The sequence below is a fragment of the Monodelphis domestica genome, chromosome X, assembly GCF_027887165.1.
Source record: "Monodelphis domestica isolate mMonDom1 chromosome X, mMonDom1.pri, whole genome shotgun sequence".
In the NCBI taxonomy this organism is placed as follows: domain Eukaryota; kingdom Metazoa; phylum Chordata; class Mammalia; order Didelphimorphia; family Didelphidae; genus Monodelphis; species Monodelphis domestica.
In genome coordinates, this window is record NC_077235.1 from 43,890,110 (window position 1) to 43,909,289 (window position 19,180).

General features: G+C 38.8%; 1 pseudogene; it reads left to right on the forward strand.

Moving 5' to 3' along the window:
* Nucleotides 1-18,851, forward strand: part of LOC100619548 (nuclear distribution protein nudE homolog 1-like) — a 50,525-nt pseudogene extending 31,674 nt beyond the window's left edge.
* Nucleotides 18,852-19,180: the final 329 nt, after the last annotated feature.

Sequence of the window (19,180 nt, forward strand, 5' to 3'; positions counted from 1 at the left end):
CCTGAGCCAAGTCACTTAACCTTTCTGGGACGCCTCAGTTTCCTCCTCTGAAAAATGAGAAGACTATACTAAATCACTGCTAAGGTCTTTTCAGCTCTAAGTCTATTATCTCATGCATCCTAAGCGTAAGAGGATGAAAGCTGCCTCAAAAAAGGGTGGGAGTGGGGGAGTTCCATATGATAATGAGATTCTCAAAGAGAAGATACTTCATAGCTCAATTAATGTTTAATTCAAATGGTTGCTTTCTAGACTGAAAACAAGGTATACATGACTAGAGTAACTCAGAAATGCTGCCATTTTTAATCACTCACTATGAACATGATTTTACCTCTTAATAGACGCAAGGTTTCTGGCTCATATGAGATCTGACAACTAAAAATCCAATTCAGAAAAAAAGTAGAGGGACATTAAAATCTTTCTAACATTGTGAAATGTACCATCATTTCACAAGCTTTAGTTATACATTACAGTTTTCATATTTTAAAAAGGTTTATTCACCCCCCCCAGAAAAGGGAATCCATAATTTAAGTACACTGTTGTTACTAGGTAATGATGGTACCCTGGTCACAAAGTCCAAGCTATATAGGGTATGAACTTTGCCTAAGATTCAGATGACACACTTTGCTCACACACATAAATATTTACCAAGACTTCTGTTTACATTTTCAATGCACTATTAATTTCAATGCACTATTAATAAAATACTTTCAAAGTAAATGTACATTAATATCATTAGAAGAGACTTAGGATCAGTTTTAAAGAAATAAATGCTCCCAAAGAGCACTGGGAAGTAATGGGTTAACATTCAACAGATGCTCCATTGGCAGATCAATAGAACAAGTGGGTAGCAGGGTAGTGAACCAGAAACAAATCCAAAGGGTCTAAGAAGGAGCAGAAAGTATGCAGAGGCCAGTTCACTAAGGTAGGATACTGAAGAAAAAGGGAAGAATAAAATGTAAAAACCAGTAGTCAAAATCATCAAGAAGGTAAAATTACCACCAAGCTTGGTTAAGACCAAGACAGGCTAATTCATGGGGTTTAGGGGAAGGGGACAGAAAAGGAGGACACAGAAAGAGAACTAGGACATGGCTGCCATATTTAATATTTTATTAGTAATAAAAGTGATTTTAATAGCAAGCATTATATACTGGCTTATGGTTTGCAAAGCACTTTATATGCTATCATATTTGATCCTAAAGAGAACTCTGTAGGATGGCTATTTGTATTTCTATTTTATTGATGAGAAACCAAGGTTGAGAGGGCTGTAAGTGATCTGCCCAGGGTCCCACAGCTGGTAACTCAGCTCTTCCTGACTCCAAGTTTCACTCTAGCCACCTAAGTGTCTTAAAATTGAGACCACCAGAGAAGCCTAAAGTATTGATAATTTTCAATGACTCAGTCTTCTTATGTTATGTCAAAGAGAAATTCTTCCCAGGATTCTACTAGACTCTGAAGCTTCAGGCCAGCCTGGTAGCCAAGTCCCTTGGGACTTCTCCCCTCAGCTGCCAGCAGCTTTGACCATTCTAGCAAATTTGGTTTAACTAATTCTGAATTAAATCACAGATGAGGCATTTGGTTGCTTTATAGCATATGTAAAAATCATCTTACTAGTAATAACCGGTAGGTTCCAGAGTCTTAAAAGCCTGTTTACCCTTTGCTGGCAAAAAAAGAACTAGACAATTGTGTGATGTCATTGAAAGCATAAAGATCCTTGGGGATATGTGCTCTATAATTACAAGTTTTTCCATGAAGATGCTCCTGCATTTTATTATTTTTGAGAGCAGCTCCCTCGAGGTGTCCTATATTTACTTCTTTAGCTAGAACAACGTGTAATTTCATTCCCATGAACTACTGGTTAACTTTCCTAATATACAGTATGGTTCTACTAACAATGCACTAGAAGAAGGAATATCTTATTTGAGGAAGAACAAGGAGACCAGTGTCACAGGATTGCACGGTATGGAGGAGTGGGGGCATGTGGGAGGGGATTAAGAATACCAGAAAGGGGTGGGCAAGTTATGAAGGGCTTTGAGTGTCAAACAGAAGATTTCATATTTGATCCCTGAGGTGATAGGGAGCTACCGGAGTTCACTGAGTGGGGGGGGGGGGAATAAAAAACAGCCAGGATTGTGCTTTAGGAAAACCACTTTGACAGCTGAGTGGAGGATAGATTATAGAGGAGAAACTTGTGGCATGAAGACCAACAAGTAGGCTAGTTCAATGATCCAGGCATGAGGTAACAAAGTCCTGCAACAAGGTGGCAAGTGTTGGAGGAGAGAAGGGGCCACATGCCAGAAATAGTATGAAGGAAAACTAGTCCTTGGCAAAAGAATGAGAATAATGGAGGAGGAAAGAGTGAGGAGTTGAGGATGACATGTAGGTTTCAAGTTTGGATAACTGAGAAGATGACGGTTCTTTCAACAGCAATAAGGAAGTTCAAAAGAGGAGAGGGTTTGGGGGAAATATAATGGACACAGAGCTCTCAAATCTATAGGGGATATGGGCAGACAACTTCAGTCCTAGGGATAGGACCTGTTGGCAGAATATCTGAGGGGCATCTGTTAGCAAAAAGTTGCTTTGGAGAAAAGCTACCCTCCAGGTTTCAGTGAAATGATCTTGAAGATGGAAGAGAATGGGTCCCCACAGCACATAGGGAACTGGTGAGGTTTTCCTAAAAGTCCAATTGTTCCCCACTTTTATGGAAGTCTTTTTTGCTTTGCTCTGAGGCAAAGCTAGTTGCTAAGGGCTCCCTTCTTTAAGTACCTGAGGTTCTTCTAATCAAAATAAACACTTAGCTTTGACCTTCTATGTTGATTCCTTTATTTTAACACCCAAAATTGAAAAATAATTTACGAAAATTCAGACCACTTTTTCTTCAAATATTTTATTTTCCCAATTACAGGTAATAAAAAATTTCAACATATACTTTAGAAAGTTATAAGATTCAAATTGTCTCCTTCCCTCCCTACCATACCCCTTTCAGGAGATTCAATCTGGAATATATATGTATTATCATGCAAAACTTTTCCCGATATTGTTCACTGTTGTAAGAGAATACTCTTATAATACCCAAACTCCAAAATACAAATAAACTAAATTGAAAAATCATATGTTTTAATTTGCATTGTGAATCCAACAATTCTTTCTCTAGAGGTAGAGAGCATTCTTTTTCTTTTTTTCCCCATTTGAATTAGTTTATTTAGTCAATTTAGAACATTATTCCTTGGTTACAATAATCACATTGTTTCCCTCCCTCCCCTCCACCTACCCTTCCCACAGACAACATGCAAGTTCATTGGGTATTACATGTGTCCTTGATCAGAACCTATTTCCATGTTGTTGTTTGCCCTAGGATGTTCATTTAGAGTCTACATCCTCAACCACATCCCTTCGACCCATGTATTCTAGCAGTCGATTTCTTTGGTGTTTTTACTCCTGCAGTGTTTCCTCTGGATGGGATAGTGGTTTTTCTCGTAGGTTCCTCCCAGTTTTTCAGGGTCATTGCATTGCCACTAATGGAGAAGTCCATTACGTTCTATTGTACCACAGTTTATCGGTCCCTGTGTACAATGTTTTCCTGGTTCTGCTCCTCTCACTCTGCATCCGTCCCTGGAGGTTGTTCCAGTCCCCATGGAATTCCTCCACTTTATTATTCCTTTGAGTGCAATAGTATTCCATCACCAACAGATACCACAATGTGCTCAGCCATTCCCCAATCGAAGGGCATCACCTCATTTTCCAATTTTTTGCCACCACAAAGAGCGCAGCTATAAATATTTTTGTACATGTCTTTTTCCTTATTATCTCTTTGGGGTACAAACCCAGCAGTGCTATGGCTGGATCAAAGGGAAGACAGTCTTTTATCACCCTCTGGGCATAGTTCCAAATTGCCTTCCAGAATGGTTAGATCAATTCACAGCTCCACCAGCAATGAATTAATGTCCTGACTTTGCCACATCCCCTCCAATATTCATTACTTTCCTTTGCTGTCATGTTAGCCAATCTGCTAGGTGTGAGGTGATACCTCAGAGTTGTTTTGATTTGCATTTCTCTGATTATAAGAGATTTAGAACACCTTTTTATGTGCTTATTAATAGCTTATTAATAGATTTCTTTAACTGAAAATTGCCTATTCATGTCCCGTGTCCATTTATCAATTAGAGAATGGCTTGATTTTTGTACAATTGGTTTAGCTCGTTATAAATTTGAGTAATTAGACCTTTGTCAGAGCTTTTTGTAATGAAGATAGTTTCCCAATTTGTTGCTTCCCTTCTAATTTTGGATGCATTAGTTTTGTTTGTACAAAACTTTTTAAATTTGATGTAATCAAAATTATTGATTTTACATTTTGTGATTTTTTTCTAGCTCTTGCTTGGTTTTAAAGTCTTTTCTTTCCCAAAGATCCGACAAATATACTATTCTATATTCACCTAATTTGCTTATAGTTTCCTTCTTTATATTCAGGTCATTCACCCATTCTGAGTTTATCTTGGTGTGGGGTGTGAGATGTTAATCTAAACCTAATCTCTCGCATACTGTCTTCTGATTTTCCCAGCAGTTTTTATCAAATAGTGGGTTTTGGTCCAAAAAACTGGGAACATTGGGCTTATCATAGACTGTCTTGCTAAGGTCATTTACCCCAAGCCTATTCCAGTGATCCTCCCTTCTGTCTCTTAGCCAGTACCAAATTGTTTTGATAACCACTGCTTTATAGTATACTTTGAGATCTGGGACTGCAAGTCCTCCTTCCTTTTCATTTTTTTTCCATGATTTCCCTGGATATCCTTGATCTTTTGTTCTTCCAAATGAACTTTGTTATGTTTTTTTTTCTAATTCAGTAAAAAACTTTTTTCTGGTAGTTCAATGGGTATGGCACTAAATAAGTAAATTAATTTGGGTAGGATTGTCATTTTCATTATGTTAGCTCGTCCCACCCATGAGCAATCAATGTTTTTCCAATTGTTTAGATCTAGTTTTAATTGTGTGGAGAATGTTTTGGATTTGTGTTCATATAGTTCCTGTGTTTTTCTTGACAGATAGATTCCCAAGTATTTTATATTGCCTAGGGTGATTTTAAATGGAATTTTTCTTTCCAATTCTTGCTGCTAAAAATGATAGCAGATATATAGAAATGCTGATGACTTATGAGGATTTAATTTGTATCCTGCAACTTTGCTAAAGTTATTGATTATTTCCACTAGCTTTTTGGTTGATTCTCTAGGATTTTTTAAGTAGACCATCATATCATCCGCAAAGAGTGATAGTTTGGACTCCTCATTACCAATTTTAATACCTTCAATTTCATTTCCTTCTCTAATTGCTACTGCTAGTGTTTTTAGTACAATGTTAAATAACAGGGTGATAATGGGCATTCTTGTTTCACTCCTGATCTTACTGGGAAGGCTTCTAGTTTATCCCCATTGCAGATGATGTTTGCTGATGGTTTCAGATATATACTATTTATTATTTTTAGGAAAGGCCCTTCTATTCCTATACTTTTGAGGAAGACCGCCAGCAGTCCCCCCAAGAAAGGAAAGATAGGAGTTTATCACTTGGGGGAAATGATCTGAAGTTGGGAGGGATGGAAGAAAGAATCAGATACTGAATCATAAGTGGTAATCGAGCTGTACAGATAGCTTAGCCAGCCCCTCATTTCCCAAGGACAGGAGACCATGAGGTGACTATAAAACAACCCATGGGAATCAGAACTGTGTTCAGAGATCGGTAAAGAGCAAAGCCCAGTCCCATAAAGCCTCACTTTAAGTACGAACTGTTATGGCTAGTGTTTGGGGGGTAGAGCAGGAAAGGTGCCTCTGAGAGACAAAAGGAACCACATAAGAAAAGCCGAGCATGGCCCGCTGAGCTCCAAGAGAGATAAGTGGAAGGAGTGAAAGGAAGGAAGGAAGGAAGAAAGGAAAGTGAGTGGGCTGGCCCTGTGTGACTCATCTTTTATTAACATTCATATGCAAATATACATAATGCATATTAATGGGGGACATAGTGGATTGCCATTGGTACAGATATAATAAAGGCACCTCCCCTTTCAGCCTGGTGAGAACAAAGAAACCTGATTTCACGTCTAAACCTGTTAGGATCAAAGGTCAGTGCCTTTCTTGCCATGTACAAGACAGAGCATGCGCTATCCTAAGACAATCTTTACTGATCAGTTATTTCCCTAGCACATACACAGTTGTGGGCTGCTAAAACTTTCTAGTGTTTTGAATAGGAATGGGTGTTGTATTTTATCAAAGGCCTTTTCTACATCTATTGAGATAATCATGTGATTTTTGTCAGTTTGCTTGTTAATATGGTCAATTATGGGGATGGTTTTCCTAATGCTGAACCATCCTTGCATTCCTGGTATGAATCCTACCTGGTCATAGTGAATAACCTTTGTGATGACTTGCTGGAGTCTTTTTGCTAGTATCCTTTTTAAGATTTTTGCATCTATGTTCATTAAGGAGATTGGTCTATAGTTTTCTTTCTCTGTTTTTAACCTGCCTGGCTTTGGGATCAGTACCATGTTTGTGTTGTAAAATGAATTTGGTAGAACTTCTTCCTTGCTTATTCTATCAAATAGTTTGTATAATATTAGGATTAGTTGTTCTTTGAATGGTTGGTAGAATTCATTTGTTAATCCATCCGGACCTGCGGATTTTTTCTTAGGGAGTTCTTTGATGGCTTGTTCAATTTCTCTTTCTGATATGGGGTTGTTTAGGTAATTTCTTTCTTCCTCTGTTTGTCTAGGCAATTTATATTTTTGTAAGTATTCTTCCATATCACCTAGATTGCTATATTTATTACCATATAATTGGGCATAATAGTTTTTAATGATTGCCTTCATTTCCTCTTTATTAGAGATGAGGTTTCCCTTTTCATCTTGGATACTGACAATTTGGTTTTCTTCTTTCCTTTTTTTTAATTAGACTGACCAGTACTTGGTCTATTTTTGTTTTTCTTTTTGTTGTTTTTTCAAAGTACCAGCTTGTAGTCTTATTTATTAAATCAATAGTTCTTTGACTTTCAATTTGATTAATTTCTCCTTTGAGTTTTAGGACCTCTAATTTAGTCTTCATCTGAGGATTTTTAATTTGTTCATTTTCTAGTTTATTAATTTGCATGCCCAATTCATTGACCTCTGCCCTTCTTAATTTGTTAATATATGAACTCAAGGATATAAATTTCCCCCTTTGCTTTGGGATGCTATGGGATGCTTTGGCTGCATCCCATAGGTTCTGAAAGGATGTCTCATCATTGTCATTTTCTTCAATGAAGTTGTTAATTGTTTCTACAATTTGTTCTTTAACTGGTTTTGGAGAATCATATTGTTTAATTTCCAATTAATTTTTGATTTACCTCTCCATGTAACCTTACTAATTATTATTTCCTCTGCACTGTGATTTGAAAAGGTTGCATTTATTATCTCTGCTCTTTTGCACTTGTTTGCAATGTTTTTATGTCGTAATACATGGTCAATTTTTGTGAATGTACCATGTACTCCTGAAAAGAAGGTGTATTCCTTTTTTGTCACTATTTATTTTTCTCCACGTATCTACTAACTCTAATTTTTCAAAGATTTAATTTACTTCTCTTACCTATGTCTTTTTTATTTTTGGTTTGATTTATCTAGTTCAGATAGAGGAAGGTTCAGGTCTCCCACTAGTATAGTTTTTTATCTATTTCATCCTTGAGTTCCACTAGTTTCTCCTTTAGAAATTTGGATGCTATGCCATTTGGTGCATACATGTTGAGTACTGATATTTTCTCATTGTCTATACTGCCTTTTATCAGGATGTAATTACCTTCCCTATCTCTTTTAACTAGATTTATTTTTACTTTGGCTTTGTCAGATATGATTGAGATTCCTGCCTTCTTTCCATCAGTTGATGCCCAATAGATTTGTCTCCATCCTCTTACTTTCACCCTATACTATCTACCTTCCTCATGTGTGTTTCTTTCATACAGCATATGCTGGGTTTTGGATTCTAATCCACTCTGCTATTTGCCTGTGTTTTATGGGTGAGTTCATTCCATTCACATTCAGAGCTACGATTACTAGCTTTGTTTTTCATTTCCTGATGATTTATCTTAGTTTTCAAGTTCTCTTCCCAATTGTCTTCAGCCTCTCTTAATTGTGTTTTGAATTGCATTGAGTTCTTCCAAAGCCTGTATCCAATTTGCTGGGATTTCTGATTTTTCCTTTGCTGATCCCTTCCCCTGTGTTTTGTTTGCTCTTTGCTCGTGACTTGTACAGATGCTGTCTATTGTAATTTCTTGTTAAGTTTGAATTTCAGTCCCCTAGGAGCATTCAGTTTGTGATCAGTAAGGAAGGGTTTTCAGAGGTCTGAACTTTTGCTGCTTCTAAGCCGCCATCTTAACTCCATCTCTCTGATAACAACAGTTTTTAAGAGTTACCAACGACCTCTTTTCCCTCTTGTTCCAGAATATTGGGGCAGTTTTCCTGAATAATTTCCTGTAGTATGATGTCAAGGCTTTTTCTTTTGTCATGGTCTTCTGGTAGACCAATGATTCTTAAATTGCCTCTCCTTGAACGATTTTCTAAATCCTCTCTTTTGTGAATGAGATGCTTCATATTTTCCTCAATTTTTTCATTCTTTTGGTTTTGTTTTATAGTGCCCTGGTGTCTTGTGGGGTCACTTGATTCTAGTTGTTGTATTCTGGTTCTTAAAGACTGGATTTCATCCCTGGCTTTTTGGTCATCCTCCTTCTGGTCTGATTTTCTTTGGAGGTCCTCTTTCATTCTCTTTACCTCATCTCTTATCTCCTTTGCCTCATCTTTCAACTTCTTTGCTTCATCTTTCAGCTTCTTTGCCTCATCTTTCATTTCCTTTGCCTCATTTTCAAGCTGGTTGATTTTGGCTTTCAAAACACTATTTTCTGTTTCCAGAGGACTTATCTTAGTTTTTAAGTTCTTGTCCCAGTTGTCTTCAGCCTCTCTTAGTTGTGTTTTGAATTGCATTTTGAGTTCTTCCAAAGCCTGTGTCCAATTCGCTGGGATTTCTATTTTATTACTTGCATACTCTTGTGAACTGTTTGTTCTTGGTTTGTTGCCTGTGCAGAAGCTGTCAATTGTAATTTCTTTCTTCTTTTTCTGTTGTTTGTTCACATTTACCCCTTCTTTGCTCTTTTGCTGTGTCTGTGCTCTTGCTCCTCTCATTTTTTTGGTTTTGAGGCTGTGAGTCTCTCCTTTTGGAGCTTTGACAGAAGATCTCTCAGTGCAGTCTGTGGGGGAGGGGTGTTGGAATTTGCCCTTCCCTGTTCTCTGGAGGCTTTTGATTAAATTAAAGTCCACCAATCAGTGTTGCAGCCTAGGCTTCCCAGAGTTCTGAAGACTTTTGATGGGATTAAGTTCAGATGGGTTGGGCTAGGTGTGCTCTGAGACCAAAAACCTCCTGGAAGGCTGGAGTAGTATGGAAGATCTCCACGGCTCTGACCAGGCTACCAGCTCCCTCTCCAGCTCCTTCCCCACCATCTGTGCTTGACGCTCTGAGCTTGGCACTGCCCTGCCCTTGAGGTATACCCTCCAGACCAGCACCTTTGCCTGCCCAGAGGATCCTGCTGCCGCTGGAGGCCCAGTGCTCTAGGTGAGGGAGGGGATGGGTCCTGGGACATTCCTTATGCCTTTTCTTAAACCTAAGTGTTCTCAGATTCTGGCTTTTGGGGGGGTGTACCTTTAATTTAGTCCAGCAGGAGGGTTCCTTGGCTCTATCTTGGTGTTGGGTTTGATTTTCAGTCCCCTAGGAGCATTCATTTTGTGATCAGTAAGGAAGGGTTTTCAGAGGTCTGAACTTCTACTCCTTCTATGCAGCCATCTTGACTCTGCCTCCTCCATTCTTTTTCTTAAGTCCTTCAGAAGAGTCCTGGGTTACTGTACTGCTGAGAATAAGAAAGCCTTTCACAGTTGATCATCATACAATATTGCTGTTACTGTGTTCAATATTTTTTCCACTCATTTAGCTTATTTTACTCTGTATCAGTCCACAGAGGTCTTTCCAGCTCTTTCTGAAATCATCCTGTTCATCATTTCTCATAGCACAGTAGAATTCCATCACCAACATATACCACAATTTGTTCAGCCATTCCCCAGTTGATGGACATTTCTTCAATTTCTGACTCTTTGGCATCCCCAAAAGAATAGCTATAGATATTTTTATACAAGTTGATCCTTTTTAATCTCTTTGGAATAGAGACCTAGTAGTGGTATTACTGAACCAAACGGTATGTACAGCTTTATCTCCACCTTTCTTAATGACCCTTTGCCATTGTCCAAAGCATAGTTTCCACTGATTGGGGAGTGGGGTGAGGATCCACTTGGGTTATATCTCCATTAGCTGTGGTCCACATCTGGTATTCCCTCTTCTAATCCCATTAGCTGTACTTTCTTATTCCTTGGCTTATCTTCTCAGGACCAGGTCTTCCTTGCCTTTCCAGGTAACATTTAGCTAATTTAATCAACTCCTTTGCCTAATTATATTCTAAGAATATTACCCCCAAATGGTTTTCCTCCTTAAGAGGTTGTGGACAAATAGTCTGGGGAGGGGTGAGGGGGATGTTTCAGGTTGCTTGTTTGGCCACCCAGGGGAGGTTTCCATATTATTCTGGAGAGAGTGGCATTTGGGAACTGCTTTTCATCGTGTCTGTTTAGGACTGTGGTATGAATTATGGCAAAGACAAAACCATCTCTGTCTAGTAACTATCACAGTGCCATGTACAGAGGAAATACTTAACAATCTAGTTGATTCATGATCCTATTGATATGGGTTATTCCCTTCAACAAAGCAGATCACAGCCCCATCAACATCTGTCCCATCTTATGTGATCCTTGTCCATGTTCTCCCCCAAATCTGTTAGACTATGTTCAAGATACTATAGGCTCTCTTCAATTTCCCCTGATAAGGTGACAAGAAAGGAGATGATAAATATATATTAAAATGAACTGAATCAAAAAGGTACTCATCAATGAAGAAATATTCTGCCTGCTGCTTGTGTGAAATGCCCCCAAAGGTAGCAGCTGAATTAGAGAGCTCCATCCCCAGAGAAGAAGATATGAGGTCTCAAAGCAGCTCTCTTCTTTACATGGCTATCATCTTAGTTCAGTTTTTTGCCACTTCCAAGACTTACAATAATAAGAATAAAAATAAAGTAACTAGCATTTCTATAGCATTTTATGGTCTGCAAAACTTTTTTATTCTTATAACTATTCTGGAAGGTAGGGCCTATTATTATCTTTACATTACAGATGAGGAATCAGACTTGGAGAAGTCACTCATCTAGGAAGTGTCTGAGGCTAGATTTGAATTCAAAGCTTCTTCTGACTCCAAGTCCAACACTATCCACTGAGCCACTTAGATATCTTAAAATAGCCTCCTGGTTGGTTTCCCTAGATCTAGTCCCTCACTTATCCAACAGATTCTCTATACAGCTGTCAAAATGAAATTCCTAAAGCAGAAGAAGTTTGTACATGGCACTCCTGTGCTCAAAACACTTTAGGCCTCTAAAGTCCTTCAAAATATGACTTCAGTTTCTTCATAGTCTGATTTTATATTACTCTCCTTTGTAAATGGTCTATTCTGACAAAACTAGTTCACTTACTGTTCTCTAAGCATGAAAATCTGTCTATTTTCATGCCTTATCAATTGCTTATGCCTTGGATATATTCCTTCATCATCTGTATCGCTTAGAATATTCAGTTCCTTCCAATTCAACTGGAAAGCCTTCTTGTAAAAGAGGACTTTTTTTATTCTTGACAGTATCAGCATTCCCCTGCCCTATCCACTTGCATTTCTCCCACAAATGACTATCTGTCTTTATTTCTATGAGCTATTACTTATCTGTGAAAAAGACCAATACGTACAAAAATTTTATAGCAACTCTTTTCATGGTAGCCCCAAACTGGGAACTAGTGGAATGCCCATCTAATGAGGAATGGCTAAACAAACTGTAGTACTTGCAGATGACTGAATGTTATTGTGCCACAAGAAATGATGAAATGGCACTTACAGAAGAAACTGGGAAGTGATATAAAGTGAAGTGAGCAGGAACAGAAAAACAGTTTTATACAAACAGAATAACATTTTAGAGAGCAACAACTCTGAAAGATGTTAGAACACTGTTCAATACAATGATAAGCCATGAGCCAAGAGAACCAAAGATGAAACATGCTGGGGGCAGCTGGGTAGCTCAGTGGATTGAGAGCCAGGCCTAGAGTCAGGAGGTCCTGGGTTCCAATCTGGCCTCAGACACTTCCCAGCAGTGTGACTCTGGGTAAGTCACTTAACCCCTATTGCCTAGCCCTTACCATTCTTCTGCCTTGAAACCAATACACAGTATTGAATCCAAGACAGAAGTTAAGGGTTTATAAAAAAAGATGAAACATGACACTCACTTTATTTTTCAGTTTTGTTTTTGTTATTCATTTGGGAATAAGTAGTTGGAGAGTCAGATTACAAATGCATGCCAAATTATTATTTTAAAAAACAAATTTTATGTAGGCTGGATTTGAGTAGACCGAGATTAGAGGCAGGTTAGCCCAATAGTCCAGTGGAAGAATGATGAGGGCCTAAACCAGGGTGGTCCCAGTGTGAAAAGAGAGATGAGGATAGACAAGAAAAATGGTATCAAGATAAAAATGGCAGGATTTGGCAACTGAGAGGCTATGTGATAGAAAGGATAATGCCAAGATTATAAACTTGGTTGGCTGGAAAGGATGTTAGTAGTACCCTCACCAAAGACACAATAGTTTAGAAGTGTTATCATGAAATAATGAGTTTTGTTTTGGATAGGCTGAGCTCAAGATTCCTATGGAATATCCAGTCTGACAGTTATGGAATTGGAGAGCGAAGAAAGACGTGGGCTAGACATAAAGATTTTGGCTCAGAGGTAATCATTAAACTCATGTGAGACAATGAAGTTAGAGTGAGTATAGAGAGAAAATAGAAGGTCTGATCCTCAGGCTACCTGCACAGGAAAGAGGACATATCAATCAGTTAATCAATAAGAATTTATTAAGTTCTTGTTGGAAAAGACATGAGGGGATGGGGTTAAAGACGCAGGAAATGAATTCAACAGAGGAAACAAGTAGGCCTACTGCCCAAGAGCCCTTCCCAAATGAAGATATCAGTGGATTAAACTAGGTGGTAAAAAGAACACTGGAATAGAGCATGCTCTTCCATTTACTAGCTGTGAGACTCAAAGCAAGTCCCTTCCCCTTTCTGGACTTTAGTTTATAGCATGGTAAAATAAAGAGGTTAGACTAGCGTGATGCTGGATATCAAGAGGACCTGGGTTCAAATTCCATACCTGCCTCTTACTACCTACATTATCTTTGAGCAATTCACTCAACCTTTCTGGGCTTCAGTTTCCTCAACTCTAAAATGAAGAGATTAGATTACACAACATTTAGGTTCCCTCCAACACTATATCTATGACATCATGATCTTTGTTAAACAGAAATTGGTTATTTAAAAAAATCTCATGACACTTTGATAGCTATGTCTCCTAACTTTAATAATCTGGATTTCATGATCATACAGACAAGTCTCTCTTTTATAATTCTACTATATGCATATCCAACTGCTATTATTGGGTGTTCCCCATGCTTGGAATGTTCTCCTTCCTCATCTCTACCTCCTGACTTTCCCAGATACCTAAAAGTCCTAGCTAAAATCCCGCCTTCTACAGAAAGCTTTCCTCCATCCCCATTAATTTTAGTTTCTTCATTCTGTTGATTATTTTCAACCTATCTTATATGTAGTTTGTACATGGTTGTTTGTAGGTTGTCTCTTCTATTAGATTAGGAGTTCCTTGAGAGTAAGAACTATCTTTTGCCTTTCTTGGTAATCCCAGGCACAGAGCATGGTACACAGTAGGTGCTTAAATGTTTACTGACAGACTGACCGATATGAATTAGCATGTAGATCAAGTCCTCAAGGATATGTGAGGATTAAAATAGGGGTTTTGACAAAATAAGAGAGAAGCTTTTAATACTTTAAGTTTTAATGAGAATATAGTAGAGTTGTAAGTTAATACTATCCCATTAAGCCAGAGAAAAGAAAACTTCTAGCAGCTTTTAACAATGAAGAATTTAGTTTAATTAAAATAGAGATAGTAAAAGAAAATAATAAAATGAATATAGTAAAGAAGAGAAATATAGGAAAGAGGTATAGAAATAAATTTCCCAATACCTAACTAGTTATCTTATAACTATCTATAACGGCTTATAATTAAAACTGCCTATATTTACCTATAACTGCCTATAATTACCTAACAACCACCCCACAAAGTTCCAACCCAATCCACCTAATCAAAACCAACTCAATCAATATTTAATCCAACCCCAATTAAGTCTGTAAATAAAGACCAGACACCTTCCAAAAAGTTCAAGGAAGGGAAAAAACCCTAACAGCCCAAACCAAAAGCCCAAAACCCAAAAGGCAAAAAAAGCCCTCTAAAGGTTAAAGCCAAAAGCCCTCTCAGTAAGCTCAGGACTGCCTTAATATCCAGCAACTAAATGCCAATCACCAATTAATCATCAACCCACATCACCAGCAACCAACCCCCAAGGACCAACTCTCACCCAGCAGCCAACTCCCCACAACTACCATCCCTAACTGTCAGCAACTGGCAGGCTGACCAACTGAGCTTTACTCCTTTTATAACCTTCTTTTACCTCACTTCCTGTCTCTATGGTTTCTACTTCCTGCTACTGTGGGATGGTTAATGTAGCAGCCCACCCCTAGCTATGGGCAAGGGGAAAACAGTCAGTCTTGAGCATGCTCAGTATTGCTCATGGCTGGGAAGGCCTCTGACCCTTGACCCCAGCTTCTCCCAGGTTAGGCGGGAAAACAGGTTTCTTTGTTCTCACCTGGTTAAGAGAAACCACACCTATGCCTTGTCATTAACCAATGAGAATCATCCCTATGTACTGTGTATATTTGCATATCAAAAACTATAAGTAGCCCAGCAAGCTCCGCCTCTCTCTCTCTCCCTCTCCTCTCTTTCATGCTAGCTGATGGCTGTCCTTGCAGGAGCTTGGCCTCTGGCCAAGCTCCATCTTTAATCTTTCTCTATTCGCCTCTCTGACCTGTGTGGTATGGATCTCAGGACTGGTAAAAGCCTACGGAATGGTCCTTTGATCAGAGCTTAGCTGTGGCTCATTGATAATTAATAAAGACTCATTCTGACCACCTCATATCTCTAATTGGACTCCGTCATCCCTCTCGTGGGATTCAAAACTTCTATCCTGTCTCTATCTTCCTACCTTGTGGCTTCTCTCCCCTCTGAGAGAGCCACAGTTAATCCCTACACATCTCTATGATAAGAGGACCTCCAGGTCCCCTGTTAAATTAAAGAAATTAAAGAATTCCTTTTTATAGATAAAACCATTTTGGAAAGCAATTTGGAACTATGCCCTCAAAGTGATTAACTTGTGCCAGTCTTTTGAGCCGACAGTACAACCATTAGACCTATACCCTAAAGAGATTAAAGAAAGAAGAAAAGAGCCTATACATACAAAATATTTTTAGCTTTTCTTTTTGCAGTAGCAAAGAACAGGAAGCTAAAGGAGTGCTTAACTGGTGAATGGTTGAACAAAATCATAGTAAATGAACATAATAGAATGATTGTGCCATAAGAAATGATGAAAGGGACAGTTTCAATGAAACCTAGGAAGACTTGTATAAACAGCTGCAGAGTGAAGCAAGAAAAACCAGAAGAACCATTTATATAGCAACAAACAACAATGAAAGGCTTGTGAACTCTGATCAACACAGCTGGCAACCATAATTTGAGAGGATTCATATTGAAGCAAGTTATCCACCTTCTGTTAGAGAAGTGATGAACTCAGGGTGCAGAGACATATTTTTAAACATGGCCTACTCAGGGATTTTTTTTGCTTGACTATTTGCAGTTATTACAAATCTTCTGTTTTCCAATAGTGGGAAAGGGGGTAGAAAGGAAAGAAAACTGATTTTTGCTCATTAAAAAATCAAAGAAAACTCTAAGTCATTACTTTGAAAAGAGAAGTAATTTAGAGGGGCAGCTGGGTGACTCAGTGGATTTAAAGCCAGGCCTAGAGACAGGAGGTCCTGGGTTCAAATCTGGTCTCAGATACTTCCTAGCTGTATGACCCTGGGCAAGTCACTTAACCTCCATTGCCTAGTCCTTTCTCTTCTGCCTTGGAACCAATACATTGTATTGATTCTAAGACAGAAGGTAAGGGTTTTAAAAAGATATATATTACTGCTTTCCCACTAAGATTATTGCCAAACTATCCTGTGAATAAATATCAGTTGTAAGCAGATGTTGACATGCTGTCCCCCTCATTTGACTGTGAGATCCCCAAAGGAAGAGATTGTTTTTCCCTTTCTTAGTATCCCAGAATTTAGGAGGTTCATAAAAATACTTGTTGACTTAACCTGATAGTATTGGGAGTTAACAAACAATATGCTTCTTGGGTTCATTCATATTTCACAAGAGGCAGGTAGGGATAACTAGCTGTGTGACCCTGAGAAAGTGCAAGACCTCTTTGAACCCCAGTTTCTTTATCTATAACATGAGAATAGTAGTAGCACCAACTTCACACCAGTTTGCTGTGAAGATCAAATGAGAGAATGTATCTTACCTTAGGAAGATTCCTTTTTCCTTTCTTCTTTCTCTGCTTCCTTCAAGGTGGTTCTGCTCTAATTCCTCTCTATCTCCTCAGCCACTTGAGCTAACAGCCTAAGAGATGGAAGAAGAGGAATTTTTTAGGATGAGGGGCAGGCCTATGTCTACTCTAAACTGAAAGCCAGGGAGAATCTTCTGCAAATAGCACATCAGGAGACAGATTACCTGACAAGTTTAGTAAGGTGGTAACTGGGTTGTAATTGTTTAGAAGCTCTAACTGTACATGCTCTAAGTCAGGGACTGTCTGCACAGTTTGGAAAAAATGCTATGCATTGATAACTTCTTTGGTTTGGCTGGGAACTCTTTAATTTTTCCTTCAAGAAGCACCACCTTCTATATGAAGCTTTTCATGATTTGTCACAAGTGCTAGTTCCTTCAAACCCCAAGTATGTTGTATTTATTTGCACTTTTTGTCTCCATGCAACCAAAAAAATATGAGGCAGCATAGCATTTTTATGAGGAAAATTATGAAGTGATTTGCCCATAGACAGTAAGTGTCTGAGGTCACACTTAAACTCAGGTCTTTCCTGGCTCTAGGTCCATCACTCTATCCTACCATGCCACCAAGCTGTCAACAAGGCAGTTAATAGCCCCAAGGATAGACCTTGCAGTCAGGAACATCTGGAGTCAAGTCTCATAATCTCAAAGTATCCTAAGCAAATCTCAGGGATTATGATGTTCAGAGAAATTGAAGGATTCTCTTGGGAAGAAGGAGTTTCTACACAGGGAAGTTCCCCATGCTGATGAAGGGACAGGTCCAATTCTGTCAAGCCAAAACTTCCAATGACTTTATCAAAAAGATCTTTTGGATATTCACAAATCCCCATTATTGTAGGCACGTGAACAACATCCAGCATGATGTCTACTAGGAGATATATAATAAGTGCTTTTCAATGAACTGGTTTAATATTTTTAAGTCATTTGCATATTGTAAAGAAGTTTACAGTTCCTTTGGTCATTTGGATCTGGACTTGCTTTTTTTCAGTATATCAGAGAAATGACAAGAGGAGGAACATGATGGCTATATCTGTGAAAAAAATAAGCCTAGCAAGCTAGGGGAGAATAATCTAGCTGACTAAAGAGAGGGAGTTCAAGTTTAGGTTGGCAGAGTCCTGGGCCACTGAGAGCCCAGGAAGCATACCTTGAAAGTCATAGATGTCTCCTCATATTCTTACCCTGGCATACTCAGTTACAAAGACTCAGCTCTGAGGAAGAAGAAACTATCTACTAGAAAGACTTAGCTCTACAATATAAGCAATGGGCAGAAAACACACAAGAGAAACTGTGTGAATTCCAAGAGGGAAGCTGAGCCAGAGACCCAGCTGCAACAAACTGAAACCAGGAATTGGGATCTTTTGTTAAAAAATAACTGCTTTCAAATGGAGCTCAAAACAATTAAGGAAAAGTTTGAAACGCAGATTTCTGAAGGCTACCAACAGATCTCTGCATCAGAAGATGTCCTTGCACAGACTAAAGCAATTAAAGATCAGTTCCAAAAATATATGAGGGGATAGAACAAGCAAATGTGATTTGGAAAGAGCAAAATGAGCTACTACCATGTCTTTTTGAAAGACTTCAAGCAGGGGCTGAATCGGACCATTAAAAGAAATTCCTTTCTAGAGTGAACTTGATGAGAAAGACAATCTCCTGGAATCTGTTCAAGGACTGAAAGATGAAGCCAGAGACCTAGCAATGTAACAGAAACAGGAGAAACTCTGAAGTTCAATGCACTATTCATTGGAAGTACAGAAGACTGACATAGTTGATAGTTGTTCAGGTCATCATGTCTGGGTCATCCACATCTGTAGCACACTAATGACCCAATGCCAGTGTAAACACACCTGGATCATTCAGGAGAGGACTGGATGTCACTTATGGGAGCACTCCTCTCATGCAAGCTGCCACAGTATCTGCACTGAACATTGTAGGAGACTTGTTTTTGGTAAGTTAGAGCCCTGGAGTCCAAACTTGAATACCTCCTGAAATTGTATATGATCAGTCCCCAAACACAGCAAGTGTTGCATTCTCAGGAGTGAGGCCTCAGGACCAGAGATGGTGGTGACAAATGGCTAAGCAGCACCAGTGGGCCTTTGGGAGGGAAAGGATTAGGAAAACAACTGGAATTTGGAAAGCTACCTTCCAGTATTCCATCACCATTACTGTGATCATGACAGGGTATAGTCAAGATGCCGCTTTTAGAATCACAAGCATAGGGGGCACCTGGATAGCTCAGTGGATTGAGAGCCAGGCCTAGAGATGGAAGGTCCTAGGTTCAAATATAGCCTGAGATACTTCCCAGCTGCGTGACCCTGGGCAAGTCACTTAACCCCCATTGCCTAGCCCTTACTGCTCTTCTGCCTTGGAACCAATACCCAGTATTGATTACAAGATGGAAGGCGAGGATTTAAAAAAAAAAGAATCACAGGCATGAAAAACCTTGGTTTTGTAGTTTTAATATAATTTCTTTTTGAAACTAATCTTTTTAAATTAGTTT